Source organism: Pongo pygmaeus, chromosome 4 (assembly GCF_028885625.2).
Source record: "Pongo pygmaeus isolate AG05252 chromosome 4, NHGRI_mPonPyg2-v2.0_pri, whole genome shotgun sequence".
NCBI lineage: Eukaryota > Metazoa > Chordata > Mammalia > Primates > Hominidae > Pongo > Pongo pygmaeus.
Genome location: NC_072377.2, coordinates 185,168,300 through 185,191,163, shown reverse-complemented (window position 1 = coordinate 185,191,163; position 22,864 = coordinate 185,168,300). Strand labels below are relative to the sequence as shown.

Sequence of the window (22,864 nt, the reverse complement as noted above, 5' to 3'; positions counted from 1 at the left end):
CAAGTCACATATCTGACAAAGGAATTGTATCTAAAATATATAAAGGACTCTGTAATCCTAACACTTTGTGAAGCTGCCATGGGCGGATCACCTGAGGTCAGAAGTTTAAGACCAGCCTGGCCAACATGGCGAAACTCCATCTCCACTAAAAATACAAAAATTAGCCAGGTATAGTGGCGCGTGCCTATAATCCCAGCTACTCAGGAGGCTGAGGATGGAGAATTGCTTGAACCCGGGAGGTGGAGGTTGCAGAGAGCCAAGATCGTGCCACTGCACTACAGCCTGGGCAACAGAGCGAGACTCCATCTCAAATAAATAAATAAAATAAAGAAAGAACTGTCAGACCTCAGTATTAAAAACAACAACAATCTAATCTGAAAATATGCAAAAGGTACGTATAGGAATTTCATCAAAGAGGGCATACAGATGGCAAATAAACACCTAAAAAAAAGTTCAACATCGGCTCGGCACGGTAGCTCACACCTGTAATCCTAGCACTTTGGGAGGCCGAGGCGGGCGGATCACGAGGTCAAGAGATCAAGACTATCTTGGTCAACATAGTGAAACCCCGTCTCTACTAAAAATACAAAAAAAAATTTTTTTTTTTGGTGGCATGCACCTGCAGTGCCAGCTACTAGGGAGGCTGAGGCAGGAGAATCGCTTAAACCTGGGAGGCGGAGGTTGGTAACTCTGTCTCAAAAAAAAAAAAAAAAGAATAAAAAAAGTTCAGCATCATTAGTCAGTAGAAAAATACCAATTAAAACCACAATGAGCTATCACTATATACCTTTTAGAATGACCAAAATAATAGTGATAACACCAAATGCTGGCAAGGATGCAAAGAAACAGTTTAACTCACACATTGCCAGTGAGAATGTAAAATGATACAGCCAATCTGGAAAACATTTTGGCAATTCGTTTCAAAACTAAAAATGGAATTACCATACAACTCAGTAATTATATTCTTTGGCGTTTGTCACAGAGAAATGAAAACTTATTTTCGTGGAGAAAATTGTACATGAATGTTTATAGCAGTTTCATTCCTAATATCCCTAAACTAGAAACTACTCAGATGTCTTTTTTTTTTTTATGAAGTATTTATTGATCATTCTTGGGTGTTTCTCGGAGAGGGGGATGTGGCAGGGTCATAGGATAATAGTGGAGAGAAGGTCAGCAGATAAACACATGAACAAAGGTCTCTGGTTTTCCTAGGCAGGGGTCCTTGCCGCCTTCTGCAGTGTTTGTGTCCCTGGGTACTTGAGATTAGGGAGTGGTGATGACTCTTAAAGAGCATGCTGCCTTCAAGCATCTGTTTAACAAAGCACATCTTGCACCGCCCTTAATCCATTTAACCCTGAGTTGACACAGCACATGTTTCAGAGAGCATGGGGCTGGGGGCAAGGCCATAGATCAACAGCATCCCAAGGCAGAAGAATTTCTCCTAGTACAGAACAAAATGGAGTCTCCTATGCCTACTTCTTTCTACACAGACACAGTAACAATCTGATGTCTCTTTCTTTTCCCCACATTTCCCCCGTTTCTTTTCAACAAAACCGCCATCGTCCTCATGGCCCGTTCTCGATGGTCGCTGTCTCTTCGGAGCTGTTGGGTACACCTCCCAGACAGGGCGGCCGGGCAGAGGCGCTCCTCACCTCCCAGACAGGGCGGCCGGGTAGAGGCGCTCCTCACCTCCCAGACAGGGCGGCTGGGCAGAGGCGCTCCTCACCTCCCAGACAGGGCGGCCGGGCAGAGGCGCTCCTCACTTCAGACGGGGCGGCCGGGCAGAGGCGCTCCTCACCTCCTACACGGGATGGCGGCCGGGCAGAGGCGCTCCTCACCTCCCAGACAGGGCGGCCGGGCAGAGGCGCTCCTCACCTCCCAGACGGGATGGCGGCCGGGCAGAGGCGCTCCTCACCTCCCAGACGGGGCGGCCGGGCAGAGGCGCTCCTCACATCCCAGACGGGGTGGCCAGGCAGAGACGCTCCTCACATCCCAGACGGGGTGGCCGGGCAGAGGCGCTCCTCACTTCCTATACGGGATGGCGGCCGGGCAGAGACGCTCCTCACTTCCCAGACGGGGCGGCCGGGCAGAGGCGCTCCTCACTTCCTATACAGGATGGCGGCCGGGCAGAGGCGCTCCTCACCTCCCAGACGGGGTAGCCAGGCAGAGGCTATAATCTTAGCACTTTGGGAGGCCAAGGCAGGCGGCTGGGAGGTGGAGGTTGTAGCGAGCCGAGATCACGCCACTGCACTCCAGCCTGGGCAACTTTAAGCATTGAGTGAGCGAGACTCCGTCTGCAATCCCAGCACCTCGGGAGGCTGAGGCGGGCAGATCACTTGGGGCCAGGAGCTGGAGACCAGCCTGGTCAACACGGCGAAACCCCGTCTTCACCAAAAATACAAAAACCAGTCAGGCGGCGGCGCGCGCCTGCAATCCCAGGCACTCGGCAGGCGGAGGCAGGAGAATCGCAGGAGAATCACAGGAGCCCGAGGCAGGGAGGTTGCAGCGAGCTGAGATCACGGCAGTACGGTCCAGCTTCGGCAACAGAGGGAGACCGAAGAAGGGAGAGGGAGAGGGGGGAGAGGGAGCTACTCAGATGTCTTCCAACAGACAAATGCTTAAACAGACTGTGATGTGTCCAAACCGTGAAGCACTACTCAGCAGGTGAAAAGAAAGGGGCTATCACGACGCACAACAATGGGGATGAATTGCAAGAACAGAATGCTGAGCTATTCTCAAAAAGATGCAAGCGGCCGGGTGCGGTGGCTCACGCCTGTAATCCCAGCACTCTGGGAAGCCAAAGCGGGTGGATCACAAGGTCAGGAGTTTGAGACCAGCGTGGCCAACGTGGTGAAACCCTGTCTCTACTAAAGATACAAAAAATTAGCCTGGCATAGTGGCATGCGCCTGTAATCCCAGTTACTCTGGAGGCTGAAGCAGGAGAATCGCTGGAACCCGGGAGGTGGAGGATGCAGTGAGCCGAGATTGCACCACTGCACTCCAGCCTGGGTGACTGGGTGAGACTCCATCTCAAAAACAAACAAACAACAACAAAAAACAGCTGGGCATGGTGGCTTACATCTGTAATCCCAGCACTCTGGGATTCTTTCTCCAAAGAAATCCACCCCAAGACACATCATAATTAAACTTCTGAAAACTGTAATAATATAGTAATAACAATTAATAAAAATAATTTCTTTGTGCTCTCCCCAATTCTGGAATCTGTAGGTTTATGTCTTTTGCCAGGGATGAAAAATTTTCAGCCATGATTTCTTTGAATACCTTTTTTTTTTTTTTTTTTGAGATGGAGTCTTGCTCTATCGCCAGGCTGGAGTGCAGTGGCACGATCTTGGCTCACTGTAACCTTCACCTCCTGGTTCAAGCGATTCTACTGCCTCAGCCTCCTGAGTAGCTGGAATTACAGGTGCACCCCACCCCCACCACACTCAGCTAATTTTTGTATCTTTAGTAGAGACGAGGTTTCACCATGTTGGCCAGGCTGGTCTCGAATTTCTGACTTTGTGATCCACCTGCCTTGGCCTCCCAAAGTGCTAGGATTACAGGCCTGAGCCACCGCGCATGGCCAGTTTTTTTGTTTGTGCATTTTTTTGTTTGTTTGTTTGTTTGTTTTTTTTTTGTTTGTTTGTTTTTTTTGAGACAGGGTCTGGCTCTGTCGCCCAGGCTGGAGTGCAGTAGCATGATCTTGGCTCACTGCAACCTTTGCCTCCCAGGCTCAAGGGATTCTCCCACCTCAGCCTCCCGAGTAGCTGGGACTACAGGTGCATGCCACTATGCCCGGCTCGTTTTGTATTTTTTGTAGAGATGGGGTTTGTTACGCAAGCTGGTCTCAAACCTGGGCTCGCATGATCTGCCCACCTTGGCCTCCTAAAGCGCTGGGACTACAGGCCTGAGCCACTGTGCTGGGTCTGGGATCCTCAATCCTATTTCAGGCTTCTGTTTCAGCAGGCAGTTGCCCAGGTTAGCATGTAGGTTCTGTCTACTTGTGGGCTTCAGTTCTGACGGCAGTTTAGTTTTCTGAGCCCTCGCGATGTTAGTCTCCTGTGCTTTGTTCTTCTGGTACCACTGGGGCACCCTTTCAGTCCCTGCTGGTGGGAGTAGGAGCACATCCCTGGTTGGCCTGGTGTTGCTAGATGACTCGCGTGGGAAAAAGGGGCAGATGCCACTGGGTAGGGGGCAGGGAGACGTGAGGCTTTGCAGATGCTGCCCCTGCAGAGCCCACCAGAGCTTTGGTGGTAGAGCAGGGTGAGGGACTCTCCCAGGCTTTGCTGCTACTGAGGGCAGATGGCACCGTGCTAGGGGCCTGCGTGTGGAGTGAGAGCTGGGGTGGCCAGGACGGCTGCTTTGCTGATCCTATGGATTGTAGGGCCCAAGCTGTGGTGCAGGGGCTGGGTTTTGAGGTTTTAATCCTGTTTCTCAGCTTCCCCCTCTTCTGGATTAGTTTACATTGTCTGAACTCTGAGTCAGTTATGACTCAACTATCTACTTTTCATCTTCCAAACTTTCTTGTCCTTTCCCCCTCTCTGTTCTCCCTAGTTTTGTTTTGTGGGTTTCTTTGCCCATCCCCACTCCTTTACTATAGTTTTCGTGGAGTTTTGGGGATGAGAGGCTGTAAAGAATATGCCATATTAAACAGAATTCTTTCTTACAGTTTTTAATTTCCTGTATATCTGTGGTTATATCTCTTTCCTGATTCCTGACGTTGCCCATATCTGTTGCTTATTTTTCCCCCTTAAAGTTAGACTTGTCAGAGTTTTGTCTATGTTACTATATCCTTTTAATTAGCTTTAAAAAATTCTTATCTCTTAAATTTTTTTTTAATGGAGACAAGGTCTCACTATGTTGGCCAGGTTGGTCCTGAACTTCTGGCCTCAAGTAATCCTCCCTCTTCAGCCTCCAAAGTGCCCGGATTACAGGTGTACACCACCGTGCCCAGCCAGAGCTTTCTTTAACATAAGTATTTTGCTGGTGTATTTTATTGGCATTTTAGAAAGTACTCATTTATGGATGTTACTTTTGTATTTCTTTCTTTCTTTTCTTTTTTCTTTTTGTTTTTTTTTTCAGAGTCTCACATCCAGGCTGGAGTACAGTGGCTGCAATCATGGCTCACTGTAGCCTTGTGACCCAGGCTCCCAGGCTCAAGTGACCCTCCCACCTCAGCCTCCTGAGTAACTGGGACTATAGGTGTGTGCCACCACACCCAGCTAAGTTTTAAATTTATTTATTTTTTATTTTGAGACAGAGTCTCACTCTGTCACCCAAGCTGGAATGCAGTAGCACAGTCTCGGCTCACTGCAAACTCTGCCTCCCGGGTCCAAACAGCTTCCCAAGTAGCTGGGATTACAGGCGCCCGCTGCCATGCCTGGCTAATTTTGTATTTTAAGTAGAAACAGGGTTTCATCATATTGGCCAGGCTGGTCTCGAACCCCTGACCTCAGGTGATCCGCCTGCCTTGGCCTCCCAAAGTGCTAGGATTACAGGCGTGAGCCACCCGCCCAGTCTACTTTTCTATTTCATTAATTTCTTTTTTATTTTTATTAATTTCCTCCTACTCTCTTGGTATTTATTTTATTACTCATTTTGTTTCTAGAAGTAAGTGCTTAGCTGATTTGTTTTCAATTTTCTTCATTTTATAAAATTTCATAGGACTATTTTCCTGAGTTTTCCCTTGTACTCAGCAGCTCTTAATATATAACATTCTTATTTATATTACTTTATAAATTAATATTTCACTTTGTGTTTCTTTTCTAACAAACAGTTACTTATGACATTTTAAACATTCCAGATAGCTTTGGAATTCCGGATAGGTGAAGGGAGGTAGAGCTGGAGCAGGAAGAAGCTCCCCTTGATAGTTAATTTCTCAATTATTGCTTCGTGGTGAGAAAATATTCTGTACGATTTCTACATTTTAGAATTCACTTAGATGTTCTTTATGGCTGAATAAAACGATTTTGATAAATGTTCCATGAGTTTTTGAAGGGAGTGATAGTTTCTGTGAGAGACTCTCACACTTGTACATCGACGATAAGGAAAAGAATTTTCATTGCCTCTCTTAAAAAATAACGAATATTGATTGAGTTCATATTTTGTGCCATGCACTGTTCCGGGGTTTCTCAACTGTGGCCTATTGAATTTGGGCTGGGCAGTTCTTTGAGGAGGATGTCCTGGGCATTGCAGGAGGCTTAGCAGCATCCCTGGCTTCTACCCACTGAACGCCAGTAGCATCTCCACCGGTCATTTCAACAAAAATGTCTCCAGACATTGCTAGCTGTCCTCTGGGTGTAAAATCAGGCCCAACTGAGAACCACTGCACTATTCTAAAGGCTTACATTTATGAATCCATTTAATCCTCATCACAAACCTGTGTGGTAGGTTCTCCTACTGTTCTCCTCGTTTTCCAAATAAGCATCTGTAAACAGAAGCCGGGTGAAGTTAAAAGTAATTTTCCAAGGTCACAGTGCTATTAAGCACCATTTGTAATTGCAAACAAAACCAGAAAACTCAGTCCCCAGAATCACCTTATGTGTCATTTGATGAATTGTGGTACATACATACAAAGGAATGTAGGACAGATTCACTGGTTGATTTGATTTATGTTTGATGAAGAAATATCAGAAGCGACATTGAGAGAGAAAAAAGCAAGTTGTAGCTATCTTTCAGATGAGGAGAACATATGCAATCTCACCTGAAATCTCTGATAATTCTAACTTCGGTTTCCCTTTGCAATTTCCTTTCCGTTCCCAGAATTTCCCTTGCGTTCGTGGGAGCAATGGTTTGGGTCTCTTCTTCTTGGTCTTTTCCTTTCAGGAAGCTGCGTTTCCTCAAGTGTCGAGTGGTTCTCGTGCTTCCGGTCACATTTCCGTGAAAGAAACTACTGGGATATTGGGGGCGGGACTTGTTGACTGACAGCCATCACCACAGCGCTGACTCTGTCCCTCAAGACCAGGAGTATACCGGGCAGACACGCTTCTCCTAGCTCTGGCCAGCCTGGCACTGCCGGTCCCAGCCAGGCAGCTGGGAGGGCGCCTGAACTGCCCCTGGCTGGGTGGCCTTAAGGACCCCAGGGGGTGCTGCCAGCCACGATTCACCCACTTTCCACTTCTTTGCAGAAACCTAACTATCAGTGTCCCCTTTTCTTTGTGTTAGGGACCCATAGGGCCTGTATTCCTTTACTGTCATTTGAACGGTATTTTGAGAAAACAGTAGGCACTCAACTAAGGCACACTGCTAAGTCATTTCCGCTCGAGTATCTGCTTTCCAGCTTCCAAGATTTTCCAAGGTTGTGTTGCTGTTATTCCCTCTTCTGTTCCCACACTTGTAAGATTTTGTGTGTGTATGTGACACAGTCATACACACATACACCAGTTGTTAAAATGCTGAAATACCTGGTTAATAAACAGAAGCTTCTCTGAGCTTCAGGTGCCCCATAGCCCCAGCCTTTTCCCTGAGACCCCAGCCCCCTACACTTTGTCCTGGGTGGAGAGTGTTTTCCTACCTTTGGCGATTTTGAGCTTTTCCTCACGTGGGAGGGCAAGGAGCCGCATGCATATGAGTGATGCTGAAGGCTGCACCTCCAGTTTAAAAAGGCTGCCTGGATGATTTTGACTACCAGCCAGATTTACAAGCCATTGCACAGATGATGACAAGGCTAGGGTTCAGACTCTTCCACTTCCCACAAGTGGGGTTTTAGAGACGTCACTTCTACTCTTTGAGTCTCAGCTTCTCCATCAGTGAAATGGGGAGGAGGATCTCTCTTGCAGAGTTGGGAAAATTAGAAGAGATGCTGTGTGCAGCGACCCTATACCATGTGCAGGGACGCCCCTCCAGGAAGGTGGTGTAATGTACGTGATGACCACCAGGTGGTGCCATTGGCATCGGTGAGGAAGCGCAGCCAGGCTCAGATTCCGGTGGGTGTCTGCAGCTCCTGCTTAGCTTCTGCTTGTTTTGTTTTGTTTTGTTTTTCTTTTAAAATGATGGCTCCCCCAGGAACACAGAATCAGAATCTCCGGGGTTGGGGCTGAAACTTGTATTTTAGCAAGTGGTGTTAGTCCACACTATGAAAATCTATGATCCGCTGTTTTTTATAGAGATGGGGGTCTTGCTGTGATGCTGAGGCTGGTCTTGAACGCCTGGCCTCAAATGATCCTCCCACCTTGGCCTCCCAAAGTGCTGGGATTACCAGCATGAACCACTGTGCCCAGCCTCTTAAGACCGGCTATCTAGAGCACCAAGCAAGGGTGCTCTCTGGAGTAATGGGTTCTTGCCCTTGGCTCTCCCTGGCTTTGGCACAGGACCTCCATGGGTGAATGAGCCCCCGGGATTGATAGGACAGCCCCTGATGGAGCTCACTTCCTGGCTTTGATCTTGGCTGTCCCTCCATGACGCTTCTGTGCACATCCTCCCGCCCCATCCAGGCACAGCATCTGCGCTGAGGAGAGGCTTGGACCCTGCAGCCTGCAGGAAAACACCACTGGATAAGTGACTCCTACCGCGGAACACCCCTCAGCAGCTTAAAGCAAAGGAAGGTGTGCCAGGAGGTGCCATAGTCCATCCAGGTCAGAGATGAGGGGACCTGACCTCAGGTGGTAGAAGGAAGGGAAGAGAGGAAGACTCAAGAAGCTTTCAGGATGTGTGGGGCTGGGAGGAGAGGGACGGGTCTAGAAAAGCCTCACCCCTCCAACTGTGGTTGAGGGCCAGCAGCAGCAGTAGCTGGGTTTCTTAGAAATGCAAAATCCAGTCTGTAGCCCCAACTACTTAGGAGGCTGAAGCAGGAGGATCACTTGATCCCAGGAGTTTGTGTTCAGTCTGGGTAACATAGTGAGACTCTGTCTCTAAAAGAAAAGACAGGAAAGGAGGGAGAGAGGGAGGAGAAAGAAAGAAATAAATAGAAAAGAAAGAGAAAAAGAAAGGAAAAGAAAAAAGAAAGGGAGGGAGGGAGGAAGAAGGAAAAAGGAAGGAGGAAGGGAGGGAGGAAGGAAGGGAGGGAGGGAAGGAAGGGAGGGAAAGAAGGAAGGAAGGAAGGAAAGAAAGAAAAAAAATAGAGAAGGAGAAAGAAATCCAGAATCTTAGGCCTACCAGGCTTGCTGAATGAGAACCTGCATTTTAACAAGACCTCCAGGTGATTTACGCATGCCTTGAGGTGTGCAAAAGCCTGGTCTAGAGCGTGCAAAGCCCTGGTCTAGAGCGTGCAAAGCCCTGGTCTAGAGCGTGCAAAGCCCTGGTCTAGAGCGTGCAAAGCCCTGGTCTATACCAACTAAGATGCTCGCTGTTATGAGTGGGCAGCAATGACATCACCCATGGTAGAGGATGGAGGAGGAGGAGCAGGAGAAAGCCAGGGGCGGTGGGGAGGGGGGTATCTGAGTTCCAGTGGAGTCTCCAGAGTTGGAGGGAGCCTGAGGTTACCAGGTGCAGTGTTGGGGAGGAGCTGGGCATGTGCCTGAAGCTAGGGGAGGGCAGGGTCTTGCAGGAGGTGCAGGAGTGGGAGCTGGGGGCACACCTGTGATAGCTGGAGTCCTGAGTGCAGATGAAATCTCTCTGGGAAGTGGGGTAGCACTGACAGTGCCCAGATGGCCAGTGATATGGACGGAGTGGATTTGGGCTCAGCTCCTCTGACTCCATGGTTGGTCTTGTCTGCCCAGGGCCCTCCTCAGAGTTGCCTGGCCTTTGTGACAACTTGTCCACCTGACGCCTCCACGCAGTCCTTCACTGGCTTGCAGTCCCCGGTAGCACTCACAGCCTTCTTCCCGCAGCCCAGGTCGCTGCTGTCTGAGGCCCCCCGCCCCCCAACCCAGGGAACTGCACATCACACCTGCTTGCTTCTGCCAGAATCCTGAGCGGTCCCCCTTATCCCCAAGCCTCATTGATTCTGCGCCCCAAATCCATCCACTTCTCTTCATTCCCACTGCCACAACCCTGGTCCAAGAACATCACCTTGAATCAGACGACACAAAGGGCCATCCCAGGATCCAGCACTGACCTCTACAATCTACTCCAACCACCGCAGTCAGAGGGACTGTCCCAAAATGCAAATCATTCCCACATGCTTCTGTGTGGGCATCTCTGGTGGCTTGTCACCAGGGCATGTCACCAGAACAGTGTTGCTGCCACAACCTCTCCAGCTCTGCCTGGGTCTCTCCTCATGGCTCTGGCACCAGCCTACACCGTGGCCTTCTGCCTCCAGCCAGGCCAGCTCTTTTCAGCCCCAGGACTTCCCGTGTGCCCCCAGATCTCCGTAGTGGGCTCCTTCCCTACCTCCCCACCTCAGGGAGGCCTTGCGCGTCATTCCCATTCTCAGCACCATTTCCCCACCAGAGACCCGCGCTGCAGCGTTACATCTGCTCATCGCCCTGGTTATTGTCCGTCTCTCCCCACAACTATCAGCTTCCTGCAGTGAGGATAGCAGGACCAGACACATGTATTCACTCTGGTGTTGAGTGACTGGCCAGCGTGTTCCAGAATCCAGAGAAATCTCAGGTCCCTGGGGCTGAAGTGGTTGGGAAAAGCTTCCTGAAGGTCCTTCCTGAGATAAAGCTGGAAAGAGGGGCAGGCTTTTTGTAAGTACAGACTATTTTGGGCAGGGTCAAGGGTGAGAGATGAGACTGAAGTGTGTGCACAGGAGATGAAAGAGACCAACCTGGCTGCAGGGGGCTGGATGGGAGTGCAGAGGGCCTCAAACACCAGGGTGGCGAGGCTAGATCCAGCAGGCCCCAGAGGCCTCTGACAGAGTCCAGGTAACCCTGAGCTCTGGCCCCAGTGTCCTGCTCCTGACCTCTGCGCCCTGGGCCAGTCCATATCCTGACTCACACCGGGCCCCATTCCCATCTGAGCTCACCTCGGCCTGCGTCTTCGTCAGTTTTCTGTTGCTATCACAGAATATCACAGATTGAGTAATTTACAATGAAGAGAAGAGTATTAAGCTAACAGCGCAGGAGGCCGGCAAGTCTGAGATCAAGGGGCCAGCATCTGGCGAGGGCCCTGCTGACGTGTCATCCTATGGCAGTACGTGGAAGGACAGGGTGTGTGTGCTCCAGAGACAGACCAAGAAGGGACCGAACTCACTTTGATAACAAACCCACTGCCGTGATGATAGCATTGATGGACTCAGGAGGACCCAGCCGTTGTGACCTCATCACCTCTTAAAGGTCCCACCTCTCAATGCTGTAGCACTAGGGACTAAGCTGCCAGTGCAGGAGCTCTAGGGGACACTTTTAAGCCCCGGCAGCTTCTCTGTCCCGACTCTCGTGGCCTTCCTGACTTTCAAGCCCCCCTTCCTCCAGGCCAATAATCACAACTGTCCCTGTCCCAGCACAGGCCGTCAGCCCCTCCTCCACCCAGGCCAGAATCAGCGGCAGCAACCCTGGGCACCCCGACCTGCCCTGCCTGCCTGGCCCCTGGGGGACTTTAGCCACGCTCTGAGCCCGTTTCCTCACCTGTAAACCGGGGTGAAGACATTTCCTCCCTGAGCACAAAATGTTTTTCCACCCTCCTGCTTCAGACTTTCTGGACCAGTGGGGAAGAGGGGACCTCCTGGAGCTGACTCAGGACCAGAAAACAGTCCCCACCAGCTCTCTAATTTGACCCCAGATGTGTCTTTCTCCTTGAATACAGCGGGTTGGGCAGCTCCCTTCCTCACCACCTCCCCTTGGAGCCCTGGATTCTTATCTTGAGTGCAAAGCAGGGCCTCACCCCGGGGCCCCAGTACACCTCTCCTCCCTCCCATTAGTCCTCCCAGCTCACCTCAGTTCTCCACCAAAGGCTGAGCATGCCAGCTATCCACGGGCGCCTGCCCAGGGCTTCCCGGCTGTGGCCAGGGCAAGAGGACAAGACAAGCTCTTGGACAATCCACTCCGCCCCAGCCTTCTGGCTTCTGGAAAGCCCTGGGGAATTCCAGGCTCACTGCTGGCCCCAGCCCAAGCTGCCACACCCACAAATACTCTCTGCTGCCATCCATTCCTCAGCCCTGCTTCCTCCTCCAGGAAGCCTCCCTGGTGACCCCAGCCCCCAGGAATGAATGGCATTGATCTTTATGCAGAATTACAGAACTTTTAAAATTTTATTTTTGAGACAGAATCTTGCTCTTGTCACCCAGGCTGGAGTGCAGTGGCACAATCAGCTCACTACAACCTCTGCCTCACAGGCTCAAACCATCCTCCCACCTCAGCCTCCTGAGTAGCTGGGATTACAGATGCACTCCACTATACCCAGCTAATTTCATATTTTCAGTAGAGACGGGGTTTCGCCATATTGGCCAGGCTGGTCTTGGACTCCTGGCCTCAAAGGATTCACCCGCCTTGGCCTCCCAAAGTGTTGAGATTACAGACATGTGCCACTGTCGCCGGCCTCAAACTTCTTTTACAGATTCATGCTTTGTGGGGTGTAGGGTCTCCCCTTTGTTTCTGACCAAGTGTCCAGTGTTTGGGGGCTGCCGTGAGCCCCTCCTCTGCTCCCTGTACACAGAATGGAAGCCTGGCTGAGCGCTAGACCACTCGTTTTCTGGACAGGGTCAGGCAGGCATACCTGGGAGCAACCACACCGGGCCTGCACGTGGCTGAGGGACAGGTTTGGGAACCTTAGAAGCACATTAGGCCTGAAGCTCAGAATGCAGAAGTTTGGGCTGAGTATTGGGCAGCCACGGAAAATGCTGCACTGCCACCCTGCCCGGGAAAAGAAGCAAGGCAAAGAGAACTCTGCATAATGATGTCTTTGAGCAGGCCTGTCCGCAGCCACAGGGCTCTTGACGGGTGTTGTCTGGGGAGAGGGTGCCAGGAGCTGTGGGGGAAGGTGCTGTGCCTGCCAGACCTGCAGCTCCTAGGCTGAGCCACTTTTGGACAGGTCTCCTCCCATCCCAAGCCACAGGCCCCAGAGTCCCCTGTGCTGGTGGCTTTCCTGGAGGGGGTGAACCTCGCTGGAAGTTACCAGGTGGTTAGTATGGACAAGTCCAGCCTGGAGCTACTGAACTGGGGACACACCCCACGCCAAGGCACCTTCTCTTAACTCAGCCACGTGCCACACTGCCTGAAGGACTGTGGGCCAGCTCACGTTTGGACAGGGCCTTTTAGCCTCCCCCTAGCCCAGGCAAGTCATTTTGCAGGTGATGAAACTGAGGTTACAGAGGCTGACACATGATTCTCCAGGGTGTTATGTGGCAGACGTATCTTCACTCCCCTGGTGCCTGTCCCTGTCCTTTCTGGGTGGGGAAGGTGAAAGGGGTTTCCTGGCAGGAATCAGTCTGGTCCCTAGAAAGGGCCGAGGCCATCATGCTGGGGCTGAGGCAGATGCCGGCCAGCAGGCTACATACTGCAGAGAGGACCACACGTCACGCTCAGTGGCCAGAAGCACCAGTGCCAGGGCGAGCATCCTGTCAGTAGCAGGGAGGTGGGGTGCATCTAGTGTGTCTGCAGTTTGTCCTTCCGGTAGGTTTGTAGTCTCGCTGACTTCAAGAATGAAGCTGCGGACCTTCGCAGTGAGTGTTACATCTCTTAAATGTGGTGTGTCCAGAGTTTCTTCCTTTCGGTGGGTTCCTGGTCTCATTGACTTCAAGAATGAAGCCGCGGCCCTTCACGGTGAGTGTTAACAGCTCTCAAAGGTGGCACGGACCCAAAGAGTGAGTGGTAGCAAGTTTTATTGTGAAGAGTGAAAGAACAAAGCTTCCATAACAGAAAGGAGACCCAAAGGGTTGTGCTGCTGGCTGGGGGGATGGCCAGCTTTTATTCCCTTATTTGTCCCCTCCCATGTTCCGTTTTTGTCCTATCAGAGTGCCCTTTTTTCAATCCTCCCTGCAATTGGCTACTTTTAGGATCCTGCTGATTGGTGCATTTGACAGAGCACTGATTGGTGCATTTTACAGAGCACTGATTGATGCATTTTACAATCCTCTTGCTAGCTACAGAGCACTGATTGGTGCGTTTTTACAGAGTGCTGATTGGTGCATTTTACAGTCTTTTTGCTAGCTACAGAGCGCTGATTGGTGCGTTTTACAGAGCACTGATTGGTGCATTTTACAATCCTCTTGCTAGCTACAGATCACTGATTGGTGCGTTTTACAATTCTAGCTACAAAGTGCTGATTAGTGCATTTTACAATACTCTTGTAAGACAGAAAAGTTCTCCAAGTCCCCACTGGACCCAGGAAGTCCAGCTGGCTTCCCCTCTCACCGGCTTCAAACAGTTCTCCTGTCTCAGCCTCCCTAGTAGCTGAGACTACAGGCGTGTGCCACCACACCTGGCTAATTTTGTATTTTATTTATTTATTTTTGAGACGGAGTTTCGCTCTTGTTACCCAGGCTGGAGTGCAGTGGTGTGATCTCGGCTCACTGCAACCCCGCCTCCCAGGTTCAAGTGATTTTCTTGCCTCAGCCTCCTGAGCAGCTGGGATTACAGGCGTGCATCACCATGCCCAGCTAATTTTTTGTATTTTTAGTAGAGAGGGTGTTTCACCCTGTTGACCAGGCTGGTCTCGAACTCCTGACCTCAGGTGATCCACCCGACTTGGCTTCCCAAAGTGCTGGGATTACAGGCGTAAGCCACCGCACCCGGCCCATGTTTTTATTTTCTAAAAGCAGTTTTTTTCTCTGTAGTTTCTCACCCTTTTATTTTATTTTTATTTATTTATTTACTTATTTAGAGACAGAGTCTTCCACTGTCACCCAGGCTGGAGTACAGTGGTGCAGTCTCAGCTCATTGCAACCTCCACCTCAGCTTCAAGTGATTCTTGTGCCTCAGTCTCCTGAGTAGCTGGGATTACAGGTGTGTACCACCACGCCCGGCTAATTTTTGTATTTTTAGTAGAGACAGGGTTTCACCATGTTAGCCAGGCTAGTCTCAAACTTCTGACCTCGTGATCCGCCTGCATCAGCTTCCCAAAGTTCTGGGATTACAGGTGTGAGTCACCACGCCTGGTCTCACTCTTTTATTAAAATATAAAATTCTGTTCTTGAATCATGGATGCACTACCTCCCTGGGGATATTAATAAGAGGCTTATTTTTAAAGCCTTTCTTTCCATGTGTGGTTTCTGCCTCATTCAAGCTCTTGTTTGTTTGTTTGCCTGTTAGTTTTGGTCTCTAGACTTGACATAAGAAGCTTTCCTCAAATGTGTGGTAATCTTTAACAATCCATTCACATTCAACAATGGGGAAAAATAGGATGGAGGATTTTCAGTTCTAGCCATGACAGAGAAATAAGAGTTGGATTCAGCTTTGTGTTTTAGGCAGCAATAATACTGTAGAAAATATATGGAGTAAAACTACAGAAATGTGACTTCGAAAGAAGAGAAACACATGTGCTAAGCTCCATATTAATCCCAGCTTTCTGCCTGGGAGAACTTTTCAAACAATAAACTGTGGCTGAGATAGGAGGCATTGGCCTTATTGGGTAAAGGACATGGAGACTAGACTTTAGAGCTGCTGCAGCAGCTGGAATTTATGGGGCAGAATAAGAGAGAGGAAGGACTGGTGCAAAGAAGAAACTGAGCAAGACGCATAGTGCTTCCATTGACTCCGGCCAAATGCTAAGCTGGAATGCCCAGGATAGTATTCTGTGAGGCCAGTGAGAGGAGAACTATGGGAAACTGAATTGATTTCAGAGGCCACATAACATTGGAAAAAAATTGTATTTCAAACAACTCAAACAGAACGAATTTGCTGAATGCCAAGCATTCATATGAGATGCCATAAAGGTCAACCAAAAACACTCTTTAAAGGAAAATAACATAATATAGACTGATAATAAGGTAGCATAACAATGTCCAACATACCATAAAAAATTACTACACATATAGGAAGTAGCAGAAGCCCATAAAGAGAAAAAGCAGCCGGGGATGGTGGCTCCCGCCTGTAATCCCAGCACTTTGGGAGGCCGAGGTAGGTGAATCACAAGGTCAGGAGTTTGAGACCAGCCAGAGCAACATGGTGAAACCCCGTCTCTACTAAAAATGCAAAAATTAGCCAGGCGTGGTAGCGTGCACCTGTAATCCCAGCTACTCAGGAGGCTGAGGCAGAAGAATCACCTGAACCCAGGAGACAGAGGTTGCAGTGAGCCGAGATTGCACCATTGCACTACAGCCTGGGCAACAGAGTGAGACTCCATCTCAAAAAAAAAAAAGAGAGAGAGAGAAAGAAAGGGTTAATAGAAACAAATCCAAAGATGACAAAGATTATAGGATTAGCAGCTAAGGTTTTTTGACCAGCTATCACAAGAAATTCAAGGATTTAAAGAAAAGCATGGAAATAGTAAACAGATGGGGACTCAGCACAGAAATGAAAGTGTGAAAAAGAAAAATTAGAAATTCTAGAACTAACAGATACAATATCAGAAATTAAGACTTCACAGGATGGACTTAGGAAACTGAATAGTGCAAAGAAAGGATTAGCAAATCTGAAGGCAGCTCAATAAAAACTATCCAATTTAAAGCACACAGAGAAATACAAAAAGAATAGAGCCTTGGTGGTCTGCCGGGACATATCAAGCACTCTAAGGCAAATGTAATTAGATCCTTAGAAGGAGATATGTTATATTGGGACAGAAAAATATTTGAAAAAATAGTACCAAATTTTTTCTAATTTTGATGAAAATTGCAATCCATATATCTGAAAAGCTCAATAAACTCCAAGCAGTATGAACACACACCCCTAGCCGCATTAAACTGGAATTGCTGAAAACAAAAAATAAATAGAATATCTTGAAAGAAGTCAGAAGAAAAGGATGCAGTACATGTAGGAAAACAATAGGAATGACCGTGTTATTCTCATCAGAAATAACAGAACTCGTAGAAAATGAAACAGCTCCTTTGAAGTTCTGAAAGAAAAAAAAATCTGTCAATCAGAATTACACATCTATTGGAAATACCATCAGAAATGAAGGTGAAATAAAGATATTTTAAATGAACAAAAGCTGAAATAATTCACTAGCAGAAGATCTACATTACAAGAAATATTAAATAATTTTTCGGTATGAAGAGAAACAATGCCAGATTTTCCTTTGTTTAATGAGTTGCCTTCAAATATTTGTCAAAAATTAGTTCTCCAAGTATATGTGGGTCTATTTCTGCAATCTCTTTTCCATTAATTGAATTCTCTATTGTGCCAATCCCATGCAAGTCTGATTATATCGCTTTATGATAAGTACTGAATTTAGGTAATGTTACCCTTCTAACTTTGTCTTTTTCAAAATGACTTTGGCTCTTCTAGGTGCTTTGAATTTTCATTTTCTTTCTTTTTTCCTGAGAAGGCTCTAATCTCTCATAGTTGCTTTTAATTTTCTTTTCTTTTTATTTTATTTATTTATTTATTTATTTTTATTATACTTTAAGTTCTAGGGTACATGTGCACAATGTGCAGGTTTGTTACATACGTATACATGTGCCATGTTGTAAATTTTAGAAACAGCTTTTCAATTTCTATATTTAAGAAAACCTACTGGATTTTAATTGGAACTGTATTAAATCTATAGATCAATTTGGGGATAATTAATATGTTAATTTGCAATTCATTGTTAATATATAGGAATAAAATTGACTTTAGTACCTTGATCTTGTATCCTGCAACCTTGCAGAATTCATTTATTAGTTTCAGTAGCTTTTTTGGAGATTCCACCAGCTGTGTTCTAAAGTATATATACATTGTGGAGTGACTAAACCTAGATAATTAACATATGCATAATCTCACAGTTATTTTCTGTGGTGAGAATACATCCATTATGTTAGCATTTTTAAGATTACAATATACTGGCCGGGCGCAGTGGCTCAAGCCTGTAATCCCAGCACTTTGGGAGGCTGAGGCAGGTAGATCACCTGAGGTTAGGAGTTCGAGACCAGCCTGGCCAACATGGTGAAACCTCATCTCTGCCAAAAAAACAAAAATCAGCTGGGCGTGGTGGCACGCGCCTGTAATCCCAGTTACTCGGGAGGCTGAGGGAGGAGAATCGTTTGAACCTGGGAGGCAGAGGTTGCAGTGAGCCCAGATTGTGCCACTGCACTCCAGCCTGGGCGACAGAGCAAGACTCCATCAAAAAAAAAAAAAAAAAGACAGATAAAGTGAGAAGAAAACCCACAAAACGGGAGAAAGAAATTGCAAATCACATATCTCATAAAAACCTACTATCCAGAATATATATAAATTACTTCTTTTAGGAAATATCTATTCAGGTCCTTTGCCCATTTAAAAAACTGGGTTATTGTCTTGCTATTGAGTTGTTTGAGTTCCTTATATATTTAGATATTGACTTCATATTAGATGTGTAGTTTGCATTGTTTTCTCTCATTCTGTAGATTGTCTCTTCATTCTGTTGATTGTTTTTTCCTTTGCTGTGCAGAAACTTTTTAGAGCTGGATGCAGTGGCTCACACCTGTAATCCCAGCACTTTGGAAGGCTGAGGTGAGCAGCTTGCTTGAGTTCAGGAGCTCAAGACCAGCCTGGGTAACATGGCAAAACTCTGTCTTTACCAAAAAGAAATCCAAAAAACAAAAATCAGCCAGGCATAGTGGCATGCACCTGTCCTCCCAGTTACTTGGGGGGCTGTGGTGGCAAAATCACCTGAGCCAACTAATAAAAAAGAAGAGAGACAAGAATCAAATAGACACAATAAAAATGAAAAAGGGCATATCACCACTAATCCCACAGAAATACAAACTACCATCAGATAATACTATAAACACCTCTATGCAAATAAACTAGAAAATCTAGAAGAAATGGATAAATTCCTGGACACATACACCTTCCCAAGACTAAACCAGGAAAAAGTCGAATTCCTGAATAGACCAATAACAAGTTCTGAAATTGAGGCAGTAATTAATAGCCTACCAACCAAAAAAAATCCCAGGACCAGACAGATTCACAGCCAAATTCTACCAGAGGTACAAAGAGGAGCTGGTACCATTCCTTCTAAAATTATTCCAAGCAATAGAAAAAGAGGTACTCCTCCCTAACTCTTTTTATGAGGCCAGCATCATTCTGCTACCGAAACCTGGCAGAGACACAACAACAACAAAATTTTCAGGCCAATATCCCTGATGAAAATTGATGCGAAAATCCTCAATAAAATACTGGCAAACTGAATCCAGCACACATCAAAAAGCTTATCCACCACAATCAAGTCCTCTTCATTCCTAGGTTGGCTGGTTCAACATACGCAAATCAATGTGTAATCCGTCACATAAACAGAACCACTCACAAAAAAACACATGATTATCTTAATAGATGCAGAAAAGGCCTTCGATAAAATTCAACACCCCTTCATGCTAAAAACACTCAATAAACTAGGTACTGATGGAACATATCTCAAAATAATAAGAGCTATTTATGACAAACCCACAGCCAAGATGATACTGAATGGGCAAAAGCTGGAAGCATTCCCTTTGAAAACCAGCACAAGACAAGGATGCCCTCTCTCACCACTCCTATTCAACATAGTATTGGAAGTTCTGGCCAGGGCAATCAGGCAAGAGCAAGAAATAAAGGTATTCAAATAGGAAGAGAGGAAGCCAAATTATCTCTATTTGCAGATGACATGATTGTATATTTAGAAAACTCCATCGTCTAAGCCCAAAAACTCCTTAAGCTGATAAGCAACTTCAGCAAAGTCTCAGGATACAAAATCAATGTGCAAAAATCACAAGCATTCGTAAACACCAATAATAGACAAACAGAGAACCAAATCATGAGTGAATGCCCATTCACAACTGCTATGAAGAGAATAAAATATCTAGGAATACAACTTACAAGGGATATGAAGGACCTCTTCAAGGAGAACCACAAACCACTGCTTAAGGAAATAAAAGAGGACACAAACAAATAGAAAAACATTCCATGCTCATGGATAGGAAGAATCAGTATCGTGAAAATGGCCATACTGCCCAAAGTAATTTAGAGATTCAATGCTATTCCCATTGAGCTACCATTGACTTTCTTCACTGAATTAGAAAAAAAACTACTTTAAATTTCATATGGAACCAAAAAAAAGCCCGTATAGCCAAGACAATCCTAAGCAAAAAGAACAAAGCTGGAGGCATCACGCTATCTTACTTTAAACTATACTACAAGGCTACAGTAACCAAAACAGCTTGGTTCTGATACCAAAACAGATACATAGACCAATGGAACAGAACAGAGGCCTCCCAAATAACACCACACATCTACAACCATCTGATCTTTGACAAACCTGACAAAAACAAGCAATGGGAAAAGGATTCCCTATTTAATAAATGGTGTTGAGAAAGCTGGCCAGTCATATGCAGAAAACTGAAACTGGACCCCTTCCTTACACCTTATACAAAAATTAACTCAAGATGGATTAAAGACTTAAATGTAAGACCTAAAACATAAAAATCCTAGAAGAAAACCTAGGCAGTACCATTCAAGACATAGGCATGGGCAAAGACTTCATGTCTGAAACACCAAAAGCAATGGCAACAAAAGCCAAAATTGACAAATGGGATCTAATTAAACTAAAGACCTTCTGCACAGCAAAAGAAACTATCATCAAAGTGAACAGGCAACCTACAGAATGGGAGAAACCTTTTGCAATGTATCCATCTGACAAAGGGCTAATATTCAGAATCTACAAAGAACTTAAACATATTTACAAGAAAAAAAAACAAAGAACCCCATCAAAAAATGGGCAAAGGATATGAACAGACACTTCTCAAAAGAAGACATTTATGCGACCAACAAACATATGAAAAGAAGCTCATCATCACTGGTCATTAGAGAAATGCAAATCAAAACCACAATGAGATACCTTCTCATGCCAATTAGAATGGCGATCATTAAAAAGTCAGGAAACAAGAGATGCTGGAGAGGATGTGGAGAAATAGGAACACTTTTACACTGTTGGTGGGACTGTAAACTAGTTCAGCCATTGTGGAAGACAGTGTGGCGATTCCTCAAGGATCTAGAACTAGAAATACCATTTGACCCAGCCATCCCATTACTGGGTATATATCCAAAGGATTATAAATTATTCTGCTATAAAAGACACATGCACACGTATGTTTATTGCGGCACTACTCACAATAGCAAAGACTTGGAACCAACCCAAATGCCCACCAAAGATCGACTGGATAAAGAAAATGTGGCACATATACACCATGGAATACTATGCAGCCATAAAAAAAGAATGAGTTAATGTCCTTTGCAGGGACATTGGATGAGGCTGGAAACCATCATTCTCAGCAAACTAACACAGAAAACCCAACACTGTATGTTCTCACTCATAAGTGGGATTTGAACAATGAGAAAATATGGGCACAGGGAGGGGAACATCACACACTGGGGCCTGTTGGGGGTGAGGGGCAAAGGAAGGGATACATTAGGAGAAATACCTAATGTAGATAATGGGTTGATGGGTGCAGCACCATGGTACATGTATACCTACGTAACAAACGTGCACATTCCGCACATGTATCCCAGAACTTAAGTATAATAAAAAAAAAAAGACACCCAGGAAGAACGAAAAATATAGAATTTAACATACTAAATGGCTAGCTACATGGTATGGTCATAGTAAGATTGAGGGAAGAAGAAATGTAACAGTATGTCTGAATATACATTTTATATGCTTTTGAAATATTTTAGATACGTACAAAAATAAAAGTAAATTTTAAAAAATCACCTGAAGCTGGAGGTCAAGTCTGCAGTGAGCTGTGATCACACCACTGCACTCTAGCCTGGGCAACAGAGTGAGACTGTGTCTCAAAAAAATAAAAAAGAAAAAAGTAACTTTATAGCTTGATGTAATCCCATTTATCTATTTTTGCTTCATTGCCTATGCTTTGGGGTTATCTGCAAAAAGTCCTTACCCAGGCCAATGCCGTGGAACTTTTCCCCTATGTTTTCTTTTAGTAGTTTCATAATTTGGTTCTTAATTTAAGTCATTAATTCATTTTGAGTTAGTTTTTGTATGTGGTGTGATCTGAGGGCAGGTTTGGACACTCAGTCCATGATTACTGTCCTGGAATATGGGATGTGGGATGCGGGGGTTTGCCTGGTGGTGGGCCTGGTATTGGGGTCTAAGGAAAAGTCCTATGCTTACTTCCCTCTCTTCCTCCCCAGAGGATGGCATCTCTCAATTCAGTGCTGCCTGGGGCTGGGGATGGATGATGTGGGTAATTTAAAACTGCCTCTCCTGCCATCACCAATATACACTTTCTCATTATGCTACAACCAGGTACTGCAATCTCTCAGCTGGCTTCCTTAGCGCATGTGAAGATATTTTCAAGCATGAATAGTTGTTCAAATTGATGTTTCTGTGGCGGGACAATCACTGTAAAGTCCTATTTTGCCGTCTTGCTTCACTCCTATCCAGCAAAAGAGAGAATCTTGAAAGCATCACAAGAGAAGTAAACTTGTCTCATATAAGGGATCCTCAATAAGATTAACAGGTGATTTCTCATCAGAAACCATGGAGGCCAGAAAGTTGGCATATTTAAAATGATGAAAGAAAAAAAAACTGTCACCAAGAACTCTATATCCAAAAAACAATTCCTTAGAAAATTTGTAATTTAATTTTTATTTCTAATAAAATGAACACTTCACAGATTTGCATGTCATCCTTGCCGAGGGGCCATCCTAATCTTCTCTGTGTCATTCCAGTTTTTAGTATATATGCTACTGAAGCAAGGAAACCCAGAAAAACAATTCTTCAACCAATAATAATTCAAAGCCCTTTCATGGAGAACAATCTCTTCAATAAATGATGCTGGGCCAACCAGGTATCCAAATGCAAAAAAATAAAGCTGAGGCCTTTCCTCACACTGTAAACAAAAGTCAACTCAAAAGGGACCAAAGCCCTAACAGTTAAAGGTACAAAAAACTCTTAGAGAAAGCACTGTGGCAAATCCTAATGCCCTGGATTT

General features: G+C 46.1%; 1 long non-coding RNA gene and 1 other non-coding gene across 5 annotated transcripts in view; one reads left to right on the top strand and one right to left on the bottom strand.

Annotated features, from left to right (window-relative positions):
- Positions 1-22,545, top strand: part of LOC129036061 (uncharacterized) — a 36,719-nt gene extending 14,174 nt beyond the window's left edge. The window contains exons 2-4 of one of the 4 annotated variants that reach the window (XR_010126467.1): positions 8,433-8,573; positions 9,657-13,580; positions 18,325-22,545. This is a non-coding gene — a long non-coding RNA (uncharacterized LOC129036061). Of the gene's footprint in view, positions 1-8,432; positions 13,581-14,640; positions 14,763-18,324 lie in introns of all 4 variants that reach the window. The other 3 variants (XR_010126469.1, XR_010126468.1, XR_010126466.1) reach the window with 3 other exon arrangements.
- Positions 22,525-22,628, bottom strand: LOC129037652 (U6 spliceosomal RNA). The gene has a single exon (XR_008502890.1). It is a non-coding gene; the product is annotated as a U6 spliceosomal RNA (small nuclear RNA).
- Between the last annotated feature and the right edge of the window lie 236 nt (positions 22,629-22,864).